Genomic DNA, 18,887 nt, shown 5'->3' on the forward strand with positions numbered 1-18,887 from the left:
GAAATAAAAAGTGAACTGTAACTAGTCTTTATACGGGTAAGCAAATGGTAACGAAGACGAACACAGGAAATGTAATCACACGACATCCTCATTTGGCTCTGTGTTAACGATCCGGCAGACTTTTACATGTTATTTGAAAAGGGATGATGTGTGTGCGCCACTCTGCTACGATACAGTGTGTTTAAATAATCTGCCCTCAGCATCTCCCTGGTCCCCTCAGATTTTCCTGCTCTTAACTTTCTGATGCAGATCGTAAACAGCCCCACTTAGTTAAGTGGCTACTGTCAGATAATGCACCCGCAAGAGACTTCTACTTTGCATGGTTTGCATTTATGGGGGACGCGGTGTAATTTTCTCAGTTTACTGGTAAACGCCGTTTAAGGTGCATCCCCTAAAGCACTAGGAGAATGTAAAAACTTAGTCATCCTCAGTAGAAATAAATTCATACAACAAGCATGCTAGTTCTGTGAACAGAAAAGTAAGACCCAAGAAACAATCTCTACAGAAAGCGAACACACCTGGTAGCCCTACAAATGGTCTGACTACCCTGAGGTCCCCAGCCGACATTCTAGAAGGCAGACGAGGAGCCTCACTGACTTCTGTTGACTTTTTAAAAATAAAGGTTCTTAATGCTTTTCAAATGACAAAACCCATACAGGCAATTCATAGAGTCACTGATAGCCAAATGCCACTCACACTCAAAGTGCATTTGTGGGAACCTAACATGTCCTTCCAGAAGTCTGTGCTCAACCCCAACATCGGTGCAGTGGAAAAGCCTGCTGCCCCGTGAATGGCCGCAACGCCACTCTGGCACTCACCTCCCTGATTTCCCAGCTCTCTGCCAGTGCTCCAGCAAGGGGTCGGAACAGGCCCACGGACACCAAAAAGGATACACTATCTGACAAAAGTTAACCATGAGACTCACAACAACAGGAAAGCAACGCAACATGGACAGACTGTAAAGCACACAGTTTGTCTTATGACAAAAAGTAAGACTTTTCATCAAAAAAAAAAATAATATGGGGCGCCCGGGTGGCTCAGTCGGTTGAGTGTCCGACTTTGGCTCAGGTCACAATCTCGCAGTTCGTGGGTTCCAGCCCCGTGTTGGGCTCTGCGCTGACAGCTCAGAGCCTGGAGCCTGCTTCAGATTCTGTGTCTCCCTCTCTCTCTCTCTGCCCCTCCCCTGCTCACACTCTGTCTCTCTCTCTCAAAAATAAATAAACATAAAATAATAATAATAATCACTTTTGTAAACCTCCCTATTCCCCTACACGGAGACGTGCCTGATTGAGAAAGCAGCCAGATCAACAATTACAGATTCCAAGGGTTATTTATTGACTTAAACCCCTTCCTCAGAAGGCACTATTTCTACCTCCACGCAGAAGTTACTTCCAGGCCGCCGTGCAGTGCCACATTTAAAAATTACCAGAGGGGTCCCTGGGGGACTCAGTCGGTTGGGCATCCAGCTCTTGATTTTGGCTTAGGTCATGATCTCACGGATCACGGATTCGAGCCCCGCGTCAGGCTCTGCGCAGAAAGCTCAGAGCCTGCTTGGTACTCTCTCTCTCCTCTCTCTGTTCCTCCCCTGCTCTTGCATGCACACGCTCTCTCAAAATAAACATGAAAAATATATAAAAAAATAAAATAAATTTTTACTCTAAACAATTTATATTTCAGAACATATTAAAATTAAATCTGATAAGATGTATGTCACTGAAAACTTCTTTAAAAAATTTCAGGGGCGCCTGGGTGGCTCAGTCAGTTAAGTGTCCGACTTCAGCTCAGGTCCCGATCTCACGGCTCGCGGGTTCGAGCCCCGCATTGGGCTCTGCTGACAACTCAGAGCCTAGAGCCTACTTTGGATTCTGTGTCTCCCTCTCTCTACTCCTCCCTCACTCACGCTCTTTCTCTGTCTCTCAAAAATAAATAAACATTAAAAAAAATTTTTTTTTTAATTTCAAATATAGTTGACCCTTGAACAACAGGGGTTTGAACTGCACGGGTCTACTTGCACATGGATCGGTTTTGATAAATACAGTACAGCACCATAAGTCTATTTTCTCTTCCTTGTGATTTTCTTACTGATGTTCTCTTTAATTTATTTTATCCTAAGAATACAGCATATGACATATGTATAAAATACATGCTAACAGACTTATTCTAAGCTTCTGGGCAACAGCAGTCTCTTCATAGTGAAGTGTTTGGGAAGTTAAAAGCTATTATGAGGATTTTCAACTGCCCGAGGTGGGGCAAGGTTGGCGCCCCTAACCCCCATGTCACTTGAGGGTCAACTGTATCCTGTGATTGCACTAAATCATTTCTTTTTAAGCGAGAACACTTATCGTGCGACGTCTCCTCGAAATCCTTAAGAGGAACCAGGGGCTGAGACAGCTGTCCTTGTGGGTCGAGGTGCTGCCCCTCCCGGGATCCAGACCTGGATCTGCAGCACCCCGTTTCTAGGTGCCTCATTCACCTGGTCCTGATGGGTGTTTCATCTTTCAGCCTTGACGCTCCGGTGCAAGTTCCCTTCTGCTTGGCAGGGTAGCCGCGTTTGCCACAGGTTGACTTCTGAAGGTGGTGGCACAGCCTGGGCATCTTATTGTTACACTTCCCAAATGACAGCGTCCCCTTCACCACCTCGCTTCTGCAGCCGAAACCAAAGAGGCCGGGGGAGAAGGCATTTCTGCTATCTATACTAAATAATTTAATTTAAAAAAAGTTTTAATGTTTATTTATTTTTGAGACACACACACACACACACACACACACACACACACACACACACACACAAAGTGTGAGTGACGGAGGGGCAGAGAGAGACAGAGACACAAAATCCGAAGCAGGTTGCAGGCTCTGAGCTGTCAGCACAAAGCCCCACGCAGGGCTTGAACTCACAAACTGTGAAATCATGACCTGAGCGGAAGTCAGAGGCTCAATCGACTGAGGTCCCCAGGCGCCCCTATACTAAGTAATTTTAAATTCAGACTTATTTAAACTATGCGTACTATTTTGTGCCTGTTTAGGAAAATTCTTGAACTAGACAAGAACTTGAAACTTAGCCCACCTCATATTTCTAGCTGACAGAGCACCAAACCGAACCTGGAAGACACCCCTGGGGACCTTACAGCACTTGACAGAGCCCCAGGGAGCTGAGCCCAGCCCCTCCTCTGTGGCGCTGCCTCTTGTTGGAAGGGGCCTCAGAGAAGCGGAGACCGCCCGCGCCCAGTTCCAGCCTCGGTGTCTCACGCGGCACTTGCCCCCGGAGTCCAGGAAGCCGAAGGAACGAAGACACGCTGACGGCGGCTTGTCTCTGACCAGCACGAGGGGTGCCCTTCTTCTCTGCCGCTCCTCACCAGATGCCCCTCATCTGGTGGCAGCTCTTCCTCCAGAGCCTCTTCCAGAGTCAGACGCGTGTGCGTGCGAGCTGGTCTGTGGGCACTCTCTCCACCTGTGCCCAGCTTGCCCTTATGCTTCCTTCTGAGGCCATCGGATTCTTCCCTCCTACCTGAGGGCAGTGGCCAAGGGGTGTCCATGATTTGAAACGCAGGCCATGGGAGCGGAAGCACATACGACTAGGATGCAGAACCACATTCTAGGTGACAGCGGTGAAAGACAGTCTGACCGATACCCCAGGGAGCTGGTGTCTTATGCTTGGTGAGCAGAACCGTCCTAAGCTGTCTTCTCACAGCAGATTGTAGATTCAGACAGTCTGTAGCTTTGCATCTCCCCATAAAGTTGCAGAAACCAGAAACACGACTCACACTGGCAACACTACTTTCTTCTGAATGTGTCTTGACTTCTATCAGACGGCTCTGCTTCTTCGACAGCAGATCGTTTCGGCTGCAATGGGAACAGGTGCAGCCTGCTCACTCTGATCGGGTGTGATGTCCAGCTGGAGAGCAAAAAACTAGAATTCTTGAGTCAGCAGCACTCCTGGCCTCACTCTACACACACCTTATTCCTTCACTCACATCTGTTTATTCAGCATCTGCCATGGACAGAGGACACTGTGGTGAAAAGACAAACTCCCTGTCTTCCGGCACCAGAGTCTAAAAGAGTGACAGTCAAACGTCCTTCCGCGGACCTAGGTCTCCAGGATTTTACCGCTTGGATTCCTAACCACTTCAGAAGTAAAAAGGGATTGATGATCTACTCCCAGGTCACAGCTGTGACTTAGGAGCACATGCTGTGTCCTCACAATCTCGGGAAGAGGTGCTACCAACTGTCCACACGGGAAACAAGAGAAATAGAGGGAGTCACAAATGGCAAGACCACAATTCGGATTCAGGTACCTCTGGAGTTAACCATGCCAGGCACTATAAGCAATCTGTGACTGGCTGGGTACGGTCACGGGACCATAAAAAGACGTTTCACTTCTCGGTCACCTGCACCCACGTATCACTCCGCCAGGGCAAGCAGACAATGATGCAACAGAAGTTAACACGTCAGGCCGCCTTCTGACCCGGGAAGCACAGAGACCTTTCTCCTTCCTGTTGCAAGTGCTGCATCGGGGGCAAGAGATCTTGGTTTCTCCATTTCTAGAGGAAGCATCTTAAAATTGCTTTCCAGCTAGGTCAGGAGAAGCCACTCATCAGGAGTAAGAGTTTCTGGGTCCCCCATCCCCTCCAGCCCCCACGCTCACAGGCTCCTACGTCTCTGGTCCAATTGGCTTGCTGTCTAACAGAGACGCAACGTGAACCACTTTCAGAAGTTTCTGTTTTCTGGTACACGTAGGGAAAAAGTAAAAAGAAACAGGTTACCATTAATTTTAATAATGTATTGATTTAACCCAATATATCAAAAATGTTATCTCAATACGTAATCAATAGAGAAAATTATAAATGGATATTCTACATTTGCGTGCCATGCTAAGCTTCTACAATCCAATGCGTGGTTTACGTTCCGATCTGGACCAGCCTCACTCACAGTGCCCGACGGTACGACTGCCACAGTGGCCGGCACAGCTCTGAGTCCATCCTCATGTCTTCGTTCACAAGGAAGGAGTCTTCAATGGGGGGTGCGGGGTGGAATTCACTTTATCATGTTGCTAGAAGAGCAGGAACCAGGCTTTCCCTGCATAAAGCCAATCCTAGTCCTCCCAATCAGAAACAGAGAGAGGCGTGGTCCCCATCCGTCCCTACCACCCTGCCTCCTGTCCCCACATCACTTCCCTTTCGTCCCCTGACAAACCAGTCACCCACCCAGCAGATGACAGCAATCAGAGGAACAGTGGGGACTGTGGTGGGGACCGTAAAGTACTTCGGGGATGGCAGCTCAGGCAACGTCATGGAAAGACCAGGATGAGCCACTGCTGGAGAGCAGGTATGAGTTACCCTCACTGAGGGCACCTCTCCGTCTGGAGTCACAGGAAATGGCCAGTGAGCCTCTCTCCTGAATCTTATGTCTGGTGGAACCCACCTGTGCCATCATGCTCTCCCTCCGCATCTCGTCTTGTTAGCCTAGGTCATCTTTTTTGCTTCCAGTGTCGAGCACAGAACCTAGCACATACTATGTGATCAAAAATTGTTCGATAGGGGCGCCTGGGTGGCCCAGTCAGTTAAGTATCTTCGGCTCAGGTCATGATCTCACAGTCCCTGCATTCCAGCCTCGCGTCAGGCTCTGTGCTGACAGCTCAGAGCCTGAAGCCTGCTTCGGATTCTGTGTCTCCCTCTCTCTCTGCCCCTCCCCTGCTTGCACTCTGTGTCTCTCTCAAAAATAAATAAACATTGGGGCGCCTGGGTGGCTCGGTCGGTTAAGCGTCCGACTTCGGCTCAGGTCATGATCTCACGGTCCGTGGGTTCGAGCCCCGCGACGGGCTCTGTGCTGACAGCTCAGAGCCTGGAGCCTGTTTCAGATTCTGTGTTTCCCTCTCTCTCTGCTCCTCCCCTGTTCATGCTCTGTCTCTCTCTGTCTCAAAAATAAATAAACGTTAAAAAAAAAATTTTTTTTTTAATAAATAAATAAATAAACATTAAAAAAAAACAAAAACAACTATTCAATAAACCCAGCCCCTGCAAACCTGTTGAGGCCAAACAGGAAGTCCCACCTTTATCTCAGAGCCAGAACTCATACGTGATTAACGTGGTCTAAGAAACAAATGGCACACATCCAGAAGGAAGGTCTAGCAGGGAAGGTGGTGGGAGCTGGAAATCAATCACACGCACCATGGAGGGAACAACTTCATGACCTCAAGCACCCGTGAGGGGCTCTCACTCCCAAGTTCCCTGCTGTGCCATTTACACTCCCTGCAAACTATGAGGGACACCCCTGGGTTTCCCGGCAGAAACAGTTTTTATTGGCCTCGTGTGCACATCCAGCCCACCTGAGCAGGACCGCCAGCTGGAGGCAGTGTGGTGGCCACGTGCTTCGGGCTTACTCACCCAGGGTCCCATTCTGACCCTCTCATCACCAGGTAGCCTCCACTAAGCTCCTAACCTCTCTCTGACTCTGCTTTTTGGTCCAAAAATGGAGACAGTAATGGTATCCACACCTCACTTGCTATGAGGAGCCCATGAGAACCCACACAAGGCCCTTAAAACCTGACTGAACTATTGTAAACACTCACTAAATTGAACTTGTAAAAGTAGTAGTAAGATTTTTTAGCCTGAAATGATTTAAGAGACAGAAAATTACCTCCTCCTTCACCCACCAGACTTCCTACCCAGAGTCAGTAGAGTAGGCCCCATTGCAGAAACCAAGAACACATCAACAGTGGCAACCGTGAAACACAAGGGTTCACCAGGTAGAGGTCAGACCTGCTCACACCGCTTTCTAATTGTTCATTTAGTATTTAAAACATAATTGATCTTCACTGAAGTGTAGGTCACATGACACATATGCACAACTTGACATCTGACACACGCACAACGCAGCTCAGATAACGAACACCTCCACCACGTGCAGGCGTCCCCCTGTGCCCCGCTGGGATGCTGCCCCACCCCAAGTGACCACTCATCTGCTTTCCGTCACGACACATCAGCAGCATAACTACACTTCCAGGAGCGTATACCCATGGAGTCACAGAGTATGTACTTTCTCGTGGTCTGGCTCCACTCACTCGGCACTGTCGAGACTCACCCGTGTTGCTGCCCGTACAAGTCTTTATGTGCACACCTGCTTTCACTGGTCTCGGGTGCACACCGAGGGGTGGAGCATACATGGTAGGCATATGCTTAACACCAGGAAACTGCCAAACTGTTTTCAAAGTGCTGGCACCATTTCCTCTCCCACCGGCAGCGCCCACAAGCCCTGCTCCCGCACGCGCTTCTCGGCACTTGGTGGGATCACCTGTTGGTCCGTCTAGTAGGACAGTGGTGTCTCCTTACAGATCTAATTTCCATCCCCTGATAACTAATGATTTTGGCCATCTTTTCAAATGCTTATCTGCTGTCTCTACATGCTCTTTGGTGGAGCGTCCGTTCAAATCACTTGCGTCCTTCATACTGAATGTTGAGAGCTCTTTACTTGTCATCTGAGGCATGTCACACGCTAACACTTTCTGCCAGCCTGTGGCTGGTCTTTTCCTTCTCTTAACAGTGTCTTGGAAGGAGCAGAAGCTTTTAATATTGACGAAGTCTAACTTATAAATGTTCTCTTTTATGGACTGTTAACTTTGATGTCATAATTAACAAACCTGTGCCAAACCCAAAGTCTTCACAACCTTCTATGTCCTCTTTTTAGGGCCAATATTTAGAGCCTATGATTCACTCTGACTTAGTTTTTGTCTATGGTGTCAAGTTAACCCTCTGCACAGGGACAACCAATCGTTCAAGCAACGAATTCATTCAATTTAGCTCTGCTTTTTAATTTAAATTCTCTTAACTTATCCTGAGTTGCAAGAATTTCACAAGGAACTCTGTACCCTCAACCAGATTCACTGACCCCTGACTCTGTGACACTCTCACTGCGTACACACTTACGGGGATTTTTTCTCTGAATCGTGTGGCTTCACCTCTATCTGTACCATCTGCTGGTATTTTAACTAACATTTGATTTGGAAAAAGGGCCCTCTTGCTTTCTAGTTAAAAAAGCTGGAGAGGTTCTGCTCTTGCTCTTGTCCAGAATGTGAACGACCATCTCTGGGGCCTTAACTCTTCCTTCTGAACACTGGATGGAGCCTTTCAAAGCAACATGTTTCTCAGGAACAGTTTGTTCTGAAAACCAACTATGGGCTTAAAAAGAGGTGGGCAAAACTATACAAAAATTAAATTATTAAAATAAGAAACCCTGAAAAAATTTAAACATCGTGCTTTAAAAACTGACAAGGATCAATTACTTCAACATTACCTTAATTCAGAAGTGCTTCTGGTCTGGTCTCCAACGCATGAAAAATTGTCTGCAACAGACAAAGAAAAGGCTATATATGCACTGCGTTCAGGTTGAGAGGAATAACATTGCATACATTTGAAGGAGCATATAAATCCCTCCCTTCTCCATCGCCATTTCTTGCCCCGAACTGTTTCACTTGGTACTCTACACTAATTTAGTATTTGGCTTTCCAATGTGCAAAAGAACTCTGATCTCAATTTCTTTTTCTTTCTTCTTTTTTTGAGAGAGAGAGAGAGAGAGAGAAGGGAAGGAAGCGGGAGCAGGGGAGAGGGGCAGAAGGAGGGAGGAGAGAATCCCAAGCAGGCTTCACATTCGGCGTGGAACCCAATGAGGGGCTCATTCCCAAGAGCCTGAGATATGACCTGAGCCAAAATCAAGAGTCAGACGCTCAACTGACGGAGCCACCCAGGTGCCCTCGATCTCATTATCTTTTTTAAAAAAATGTTTTAATGTTATTTATTTTTGAGAAGGAGAGACAGAGCATGAGCGGGGGAGGGGCAGAAAGAGAAGGAGACACAGAATCTGAAGCAGGCTCCAGGCTCTGAGCAGTCAGCACAGAGCCCAACGCAGGGCTCGACATCACGAACCCCAAGATCATGACCTGAGCCTAAGTCAGACGCTTAACCGACTGAGCCACCCAGGTGTCCCTCAATTTCTTTAAAAAAAAAAAAAAAACAACTTAGAAATGCCTCATGGAAAATACTCTGAATCCAACTGAACAATACACGGGGAAGACCTACTTAGAATCCAGTTACTAGAAAAATAACATTATGGTAAGAACAATCACTGCAATTCAAGAAGCTTCTAAAGTCCTGTCACCCAGACTTGGCCATTTGACATGTAAAGGACCTCATCTGCATCTCAAAGAAGGCACGACTGCTTCCAAGTGTGACTGCTCCACAGGGGTGTGTGTGCAACCCGCCAGCTCCGCACCACTCCTGCGGCAGCAGGGCCATCCAGAGCCCCAGCTCTGGCATCTGGAAGAATCCCCGACTCTCTTCCTCTCTCTGTACTGCAGCCAGAACCGAAGTACACTTAATTCTAGATTTCTTCTGAAATCTCTGCTTGTTCTTTCTCAGAAACTAAATTTGAAAACATTTAAATAGGCTTTTGTGATCTCTCCAAATTATGTGAAAAGACCAATTCTGGATGATTCACAGATTACCACCTACCTGCCTGTTGACGGACTCACTACCTTGTGCAGCTACAAACCCCCGGGCACACATCTAGTCTGGAGGTCAGGAGAGGCAGTAACAAAATGAAATGTCCCCCAGTTGAACTGTGAATTCTAAAACACTCACTTCACAAAATACTTTTATTTGGGAATTACATTGCATAAATTGTAATAAGCACAAGCTTTCCTGTCAATAAAAGTTAAGTGTGGAAAGAAAACCGTACGGAGTTTCCTCAAAAGGTTAAACACAGGTTCGCCATGTGATGCAGCTCGGCTGCTCCTAGGCATGTAGCCCAAACAACCGAAAACAGGTGCTCAATGCATGTCCACACACTTCACGGCAGCACTATTCACAACGGTCAAAGGTGCTAACAGCCCAAATGTCCGTCCACGAATAAGTGGATAAACAAAATGTGGCACAGCCAACAATGGAATGTTCTCCAGCCACGAAGAAGAGCGCAGCACTGACACGTGCTAGTGTGGACGGTCCAGAAAAGCATTATGCTGTGTGGAGAAACCACACACAAATGATCACAAAGTATATGCTTCCATTTACGTGAAATAGAAAATATTCTGCTTCTAGGAAAGAGACAGACCCACACAGACAGAATGCAGTGGTTGCGAGGGGCGCCCTCTGTGTACGTGGATGTGCGAATGAATACTGCTCAAAAGATACAGGGCTCCCTTTGGGAAGATGAAAATGTTCTGGAACTAGATAGACGTGATGGCTGCACAACACAGGAAGTGTGCTAAATGCCACTAAATCGTTCACGTTAAACTGGTTCCCTTAACGTATCACAAATTTTATTTCAAAAAAGAGGGTGGGGGGGGGGGATGTGCCATTAAAGGTACTTAAAAGGACAACCAAACCAGTAGGTGTGGAGGTAGAAGAGGAAGCTGAAGAAAATCAGTGAACAGGTGGCCAACTGGCCTTCACAAACCCAAAGAGGGGAGCTCTCGGGAGGGCACACCCGCTGTGTCAGTGAACGTGTCAGTGAACTACCGAGTCTATAAGCAGGCAGTGGCAAATTCCGGCAGGACTGGTTAGATTGGGTCATTCTCACGGGAGGGGGCTGTACTGCCCACTGTGGGATATTCAACAGCACCTCCTTCCCCAGTGTGACAACCAAAACTAACTCGGGACGCCACTAGGTGTCCCTGGGGAGAATATGGGCTCAGGTGAGAGCTCCACCTTCAGACTGGTTGTCACAATTAATCCCCGTCTCCAAATACAAATCCTTTGAGGTACTTTCCACATCAAGAGACAAGAAGGAAAAAATTAAAATGGAAAAATGTATCACAGTTTGCTCTGATTCAAACACCTAGACTGCCGTGGCTCAAGGCATGAAAGCAAACTCCCTATTCCTTTTCTTTGGAAGAAGAAAACGGGGAGCCACGCCCCCATAAGTATTTCCCCAGCCTGCAGTTCCTATGGGCACAGTCACGGTGGGAGAAAGGGTGTGGACACCAGAATCAAACCGCCTCAGCCTGGATTCACACGTACAGCTGTCTGGATTTGTTTCTGGCTAAAAATAAGACCCAGGTGGGGCTCTTTTACTGACTATTCGGCGCAGAAGACAAGACCACTGTTCCAGACACAGCCATGTGATCCTAAGCCAGGAGCATCACTCTTATAGAAAATCAGGAAACTGGGGATTTAATGAGACCAAAGCCAAAGTCTCACGATGCTACTCTGCCTCCTGGAGGCAAAAGTAAGTGGAGAGGCAATGCACATCCTGAGACTCCTAGGAGCTGGTAACGCTGGGTCCCTTCCAGCCAGCAGGTGTCCAGGGCCCACAAGCGGGGCGGGGGGCAGTGCCCGCCCAGACCTGAGAACGATGGTTCTCAGACAGGCGGAGAAGGGCCTTCCGGGTTACACCGAAGCCTGGCTACAAGGGAGGGCTGCTGCTATGAAGTGGAACTAAGGGGTGGCATGAGGACAGGCTGAAGTTTTCTCACATCTTTTTAGAAAGCAATCCATAACGGAAGTTGGAGGAAGATAAAGGAAGACATAGACAAAAATTCAAGAAAAAGGTTAACAGTTTATAAAGCCAATCCTAATCAAAATTTAAAATATGTAAAATTCAAGTGATAGATTTAACAGAGTAAATACAAATGTCTCAGCAATCTTATGAACAAATCAAACTTTTTAAAGTTTATTTACTTATCTTGAGACAGAGCACCAGCAGGGGAGGGGCAGAGAGAGAATCCCCAGCAGACTCCGAGCTGTCAGCGCAGAGCCCAACGCGAGGCTCCATCCCGCAAACCGTGAGATCGTGACCTGAGCCGAAATCAAGAGTCGGACGCTTAACCGACTGAGCCACCCAGGTGCCCCGTCAAACATTTTTAATAATTCGAATGAACAACTCCTTACCCACCCAACAACACTGCTTTGAGACCCCCTTCCCTTGGTGGAGGCAGCTCTGCTAGAAGGCAGGAGCCCTACTCTGTGACCCTCTGTCTCCTGTGGACAGGTCTACTGTGCAAGTCAGGTGCAAAGCTTCCAGACCATTCCCTCACAAAAGGACCAGACTGCTGCACACTATACACCCTCCTTTCCAGCACTGTCTCAGGCTGCCTCTGGCTACACCTCAAACACGAGTCTTTGAAGTCTACCTGAGTACCTTGGCTTTAAATGATTTATGGGTCAAATTCCCTAAACATCTATCCGTTCACTCAACAAATACATTTTAATACCTAGGATATAAGACAGTGTGCTGGATGCTGAGAACACAAGCCATCAAAACAGCTTAGCCTAGCTGCCCCCACATGGGTCTCCCAGGCCAGGGGACATTAGCCTATAATGTAAGGGGGGGGGGGGGCTCTACCAATACAAGTAAACTTAAGGGCTAGTTTCACTCAGGCCTGTGTGATCCACACAAAGTCCTAGAAATGCACACACAGGACACCCTGCACCACAGGTGAATGGCCAGGACAGGATTCCAGGGATCAGGGAGGAAAGAGCTCCTGTTCTGGGGGTCAGGGGGAAAGACATGGGCCACTGCAGAAAAGGCCACTTGACAGAAGAAAAAGGGGAGGGGTGGTAGCTCAGCGATTCTCAGCAACTGTGGGCATCATAGCTCACTTAGCTGAAATACCCAATAGCCAAGGTCATTATGATTCCCTGGCTGAAGAAGGTTAAAATCCTAGAGCAGATTTCTAAAGATGGAATTATCATTATTTAAAAAAAATTTTAATGTTCATTTTGCGGGGAGAGAGAGGGAGAGAGACATCATATGCAAGAGTGGGGGAGACAAAGAATCTGAAGCAGGTTCCAGGCTCTGAGCTGTCAGCAGAGCCAGACGAGGGGGATCAAACTCGCCGGCCCTGAGATCATGACCTAAGCCAAAGTCGGACACTTAACCTACTTAGCCACCCAGGTGTCCTGTAAAGATGGGATTATTATGTCAAAGGTTATGTGTCTTTTGAAGCCTCTTGGAAAAAAATCAGCTGAGCCTACAGTTGACTCTACAGAGTTGTTAACTTAGCAATATTAAATATTGCCTTGACATTGATATTGATATTAATATTTAATGATAAACTCTCCTATACATATATATTCTAATACATCACGAGGTTTTAAGGACCAAATACTAGTATTTACGAGTATTGTTATTTTCATATTTTTCAAAAGCTAAAAACTGAATCTTCTTGAGACATATCTAGAGGATTCCTTTACTGGCTGCATTAAAATTTCAAATCGAGCAAAGGTACATCTCCCGGGAATGATTTCTTTTATATCAACATAACCCTAAGACAGAAAGAACATTCGGGTGTACTGTCACCTGCAATCCTGACATCCCCAGACCAGAGCAGAACAGATCCAAGGACATTAATTAGTCCTTACCCTGTTAAGTGTGGGCAGTCATGTTTTATCACAGGCTTTAAGGTGTTTGATTACAAGCCCTACTGGAGGTAGTGTGCATCCGTGATATATACACCACTTTTTCTTCCTAAACCCTGAAAAAGGCGGGATTCCAGAACACATCCAGTCTTAAGAGTTTGCATGAGGGACTGGGAAGGCTTGTAAGAAACAAAGTAAACTTCTCACTTCTGAATAATTCTCTAGTACAAGATGTTCTGGGGATGCCTGGGTGGCTCAATCAGTTAAGTGTCCGAATCTTGATTTCGACTCAGGTCATGATCTCACAGTTCACAGGTTTGTCCCCACAGAGGCTCTGCACTGACAGAGCCTGCTTGGAATCCTCTCTCTCTCCATCTCTACCCCCCCCCACCATTCATTCTCTCTCTCTCTCTCTCTCTCTCTCTCTCTCAAAATAAATAAATAAACAAAAAGAGATGTTCTGAGCAAGAAGGTGAAATGATAATGTGAAAGAGTCCCCTTGCCAAATTTAGGAAGATCTGAGGGTAAAATGGAATATATCTCATTGAAAACACACACACACATGCACGCGTGCACACACATGCGCGCGCGCGCACACACACACACACACACACACACTCAAAAAATAAACAAGAGGAAAGGTAGAGCTCTTCTTTACAAAGGAATGCAATGATGTATAAGGAATGACAGATCTAGGAAACTACTATTTTGGGGCCTTGAGAGTAGTAACACGTGCAAAGATCACCAATGGATGCTAAAATGTGTTGTTAGAAGACATTCACAAGGTCTAACAGTATCACTCATAGATAATTTCCTAATTTTAAAAACCAAACGTTATTATCTAATAGATACCACCTTAATCAAAGGATGATACTTAGTATTACCAAGAATGGAACAAACTAACATTAGGTATCTCATGATATGATAAAATGTGAAGTCTTGGTCACCTACCGAGAACTTTCGCCAAAAACACGCCTGAATCCAATTACGAGGAAACATTTATTAAAATCCAGAATGTGAGACATTACAAGAAATTGGCCTGAACTCTTCAAAAATGTCAATGTTGTAACAAGCAAAAAAAAAAAAAAAAAAAGGTGGGAAGACCACTCAAGATGCTGTGAGCCTAGGTAGAGCCACGAGTACCAAACTGCAACACATGAATTTGATTAAATCCGGAAGGTGAAGGGTATGAAGACATCTGGGTGAACGCTGAAGAAACTGACATGTGTACTGGGTTAGGTGTCACTGAATCCATGTTAAAGCTTGGCATGTAATGATACTATTGTGGAAACACAAAAGAATGGCCTTGTCCTTGAGACACCAGACTGGAGTTGTAAGGAATCAAGTATCATGACATCTACAACATTCTAACAATTCACCAAAAAGCACCAAGAGACAGAAAATGTGGACCCCCCAAAAGTTACAGATTACTTGGTAAAAGGTACAGAATATTCACTCACCTATTTTTTCAACTTCCTGTAGCTTCAAAACTAAAAGTTAGGGGGTAGGAGAATACTAAGGTCAATGAAAAGCAAATATAAATCTTCTTTTAAAATGCCCTTGACATTCTCTAACAAAAGATGAGGTTACCTACAGATCAATCAGAGGAAATTACTGTGTTTTCCTAACTCTGTTGACTCTTCCCTGACCGATGCAGTGAGAGGAGCTCCTTCAGCAGCCGGGAAACTAGGCACAGCACATGTTCATGACTTCCTGACACCATCAATGCTCTTTGGTTTCTAAGGCCACTTTGAAAAATAGATGAATTAATATTTCATTTTTACTTTTTATATTTAATTTTTCTTCATTTTAACAGTGTTTCAGTGTTCTTTTTCTCAGGCTGGCTAGAGGTTTATCAATTTGATCTTTTCAAAACACCGATTTTTCAGGGCACCTGGGTGGCTCAGTTGGTGAAGCATCTGATTCAGCTCAGGTCTTGATCTCAGGGTCCTGAGTTCAAGCCAAACACTGGGCTCCGTGCTGGGCGTGAAGCCTACTTAAAAAAATAAAATAATTTTCAGTCTCGGTGATTTTCTCTGTTGTAGCTGTTTTCACTTTCATGGATTTTCCTCTTACCCTCATCATTATTTCCTTCTTGCTTTGTGTTCAATGTGTCCTTCTGGCATCAGAAAGCAGAAAGCTTAGACTGCGAAGACTTTGTTTCTACAACAAGCACATCATTCCTTCATGGTTCCCGTGGCACTGCTCACACTGTGCCCCACAGATGTCCATGTGTTTGTTTCACTTCCATTCAAATTCAAGTATTTTCAAATTTCCCTTATGATGTCATCTTTGACTTGCTTAATTTCCAGGTATTTGAGGATTTTCCAGATGGGGTTCTATTACTGATTTCTAATGCAATTCAACTGCCACCACAATTATTCTGAAGGCCCATCCAACAGTCCCAACATCTGGGTCACCTCCAAGTCCACTCCACTGATTTACCTCTCGACAACAGACCACCTTGTGTGTACTACATGATTTTTTGCTGAGTACCAGAGATGGATCAACAGAACGGAAGTAAACAGTGACTGCACAGAGGAACGGCACACCTCTTCCTCTGCCAGGCCCCGTAAACAGATATATTCTAAGCCACGAAACAAGATTTTGAAAGTATAACTGGAGTGGCACCTGGATGGCTCAGTCAGTTAAGCATCCCACTTTGGCTCAGGTCATGATCTCACAGTTTATGAGTTTGAGCCCTGCGTCGGTCTCTGTGCTGACAGCTCAGAGTCTGGAGCCTGCTTCAGATTCTGTGTCTCCCTCTCTCTCTGCCCCTCCCCTGCTCACACTCTGTCTCTCTCCCTCTCAAAAATAAAAGTTAAAAAAAAAATTTTTTTAATAAATAAGAGTATAGCTGGAAAAAAGATAAAGCTTAAATTTTTACTCAACCTTAAAACTGTATGTTCTTGTACTTGTATGACAGGTGTTATGGTGCTAAGTACTCTTGTGTATCACCAGATGAACCCCTCTGTAACCCAATGATATATCAACTATCATCACTCCTTGTAATTTTAATTCTGTAAAATTACAAAAAAGATATCCACAGCAAAGAAAGGTCAGTAACTAGCTCAAAGTTGTACGAACAGTTAGCATTATACCCAGCAACCAGACGAGCCCAGGGGAGTCTACTGATGCTATATTTACTCATTTTAAGACAAGGAGTCTATGTAAATTTTTTTAAGAGAAAGAAAACCAGATACAAAAATTAAGGCTTGTCCCTTTGTTGAGACTTTTCCCCTCAGCTCTGAATTTTCTTTGTCCTCTCTCTCCTTCTGCCAGGAAATACCACTTAACCTTAAATTCAGAGCTTAAAGACACATTTCATTAAAACTTCCTGACTGCCGCTCTCTCCCCAGCTAACCGATCTCCCTTGCGTTCTCCTGCTCCATTTCTATTTCTCGATCCTACTAGACTAGGAGCTGGGCCTGTGCCTTGCCTCGCCTGCCATTTTGGATTGGGGCGGGGGGGAGGCGGTTTGTTCAGCTTATAAACCACCTTTTCCAGGAGCTACCCCCATGGATCCTCCTCCCAACCCATCTTGGGATGATCCACTGTTTCCTGGCACCGGGTTCACACTACACAAGCCTGTCTCCCCACCACTGACCCCAATCATCACTGACCAGATCAGGAAAAGGTATTCAGCTCAAGAGACAAAACAAACTCGATCCCCCAATAATGCGTAAACTGAGACTGTCAGTGGGGCAGGCTCTCCGCGACTGGCAGTGGGACAGGAACTTGAAAGCTGTGGCTGGCTACCCTTCACAACTGGGACATAGCTTTCTGAGCAGCCGAGAGAGCGAGAGACCCACGGGAGGAGCACGCTCACCGCTGCCCCTGTTCCCATCCCTTCTCAGGCTCCTCTACATGCCAGTCCTTATAATTAATTCTTCTTGTGTTTCGTTAATCTAGAGCGTCAGCTGTGTGTTTCAGTCTGTACCCTGCACCTGTGCCAGCACCAAGCACCCATTCCCCAGGTGCTTGCAAGTAAGTACACGAACTCCTGGTTTTATGGAAGAGGTCTCCCAAATTCCTTTCCAAGATGGAATGCTTTGCCTCTGATGACATACCCTCCACCGGTCTCCCCCCTGGACCACGGCAACAGAACCCAGCCCTCCTCCCCACCTGACCTATATTAGCAACACAGGCTGCTCATCACTTCCTCCTCCTCCTCGAGCTCCACCCTCCAACTGGTCTAAGGGACACCATGCTTTCTTCTCCTTCCCCTCACTGCACGCAGTTCTTAGAACCCCAAACACTGCAGTGTTCTGAGGGCTCAAGGCCCTGCTCTTTACAGGCCTGACCTCTCCCAACCAACTGACGCTGGGCTCACCACTCTCCTCAAAGCACACTCTCAAAACACCCTTCCCACCACAGGGCTGCCACTCAATTCTACCCGTCCCCTCCCCGCTCTGCACTCCAGCCCCGAGGCCCCTGGCCTCCAGCCCTGCCTAGCCTGCTACAGACTCGCTCCCCCAGCTGTCTCCTTCCCTCTTCAAGCCGCCCTACACATCACTGCCTCATTTATCTTTCTGAAGGACAGCTCTGACATCTGACTCCTCCGCTCAACTCTTCAAACACTCCTCCTACGGAAGAAAATCAAATTTTTTAGCCCAGCCTGATTTAAAGCTCTCCACCTCACCCACCGTGTCCCAGGTGCCCTCCCCTAGGGCTCCGATCACGAAGTCTGAGGAGGGCCAGATACACGTACACAAACACGCCAGGAGAGTCTGCTGCTCTCTGCCACGTGTGGACCAAGATCCAGACCACTTCCACAGAATTTCTCTTAAACATAAATCCGAGAAACATGAATGCATTTTTGCCTGGAAGAATAGAAACAATTTTAAAAAGCAAAATATCCCCCACAGTCAAGAAAGAGGATGTCCTTCCAACAAGTATGAGCTGAAGACATGAGTATCAAATTTCCTCTAAAAACTGCAAAACACGGAAAGCACTCTGCACTGGAAGTTTCTGGAACTCCTCTTCCTACTCACATGTGACTTACAGTGGGAGCTGGAAAGGACAGAGACTCTGTACCTTCAGACTGCTTAGAATTACGCAGCGCTCTTTCCAGTAAAGCTTCGGGACAACTGTGTTTACTACACGGTCACTGTCAGAAAAGCACTTAGTGAGCCCATCCTTGTGCCTGGCACCAGTTTAGGCCAAGGAGGTAAACAGGAATATTTACTTCCAGTTTGAGGGCATGTGCGGCCATACTACCCAACAACCCTAAAAGTGGATGAAAGTTTTAAATCGTTGACAAAAGATTTAACAATAAAATGGCCTTGATATCCGGGTGCATATGTGTGAGCCCAGCTCACACATTCATTCGCTTCACTCAACAAAGATTCACCAAAACCTTATCACGTGCCAGGCACTGAAGCAGAGGTGTCCCTCAGGAAACAAGACACGGTTCTTGCCGCCGGGGAGCTTCGTTTCTAGCTGAGGAAGGCATAAGTAAATAACCCAAGTATGCAGTTTTGACACGTCAGGTGCTGTCCAGTATGAAGGAAAAACAAAACTGCGCGAGGTGGGGAGGGG

General features: G+C 46.4%; 1 protein-coding gene across 2 annotated transcripts in view; it reads right to left on the minus strand.

The window, feature by feature from the left end:
• Window positions 1–18,887, minus strand: part of GNB1 (G protein subunit beta 1) — an 86,592-nt gene that overhangs the window by 37,389 nt on the left and 30,316 nt on the right. Inside the window, exon 2 of one of the 2 annotated variants that reach the window (XM_042994945.1) lies at window positions 8,287–8,335. The exons of the other annotated variant lie outside the window; for it this stretch is intronic. The gene's annotated coding sequence lies outside the window, so the exon portion shown is untranslated. The remainder of the gene's footprint in view (window positions 1–8,286; window positions 8,336–18,887) is intronic. 2 annotated transcript variants of the gene reach the window in all.

The sequence above is a fragment of the Panthera tigris genome, chromosome C1, assembly GCF_018350195.1.
Source record: "Panthera tigris isolate Pti1 chromosome C1, P.tigris_Pti1_mat1.1, whole genome shotgun sequence".
NCBI lineage: Eukaryota > Metazoa > Chordata > Mammalia > Carnivora > Felidae > Panthera > Panthera tigris.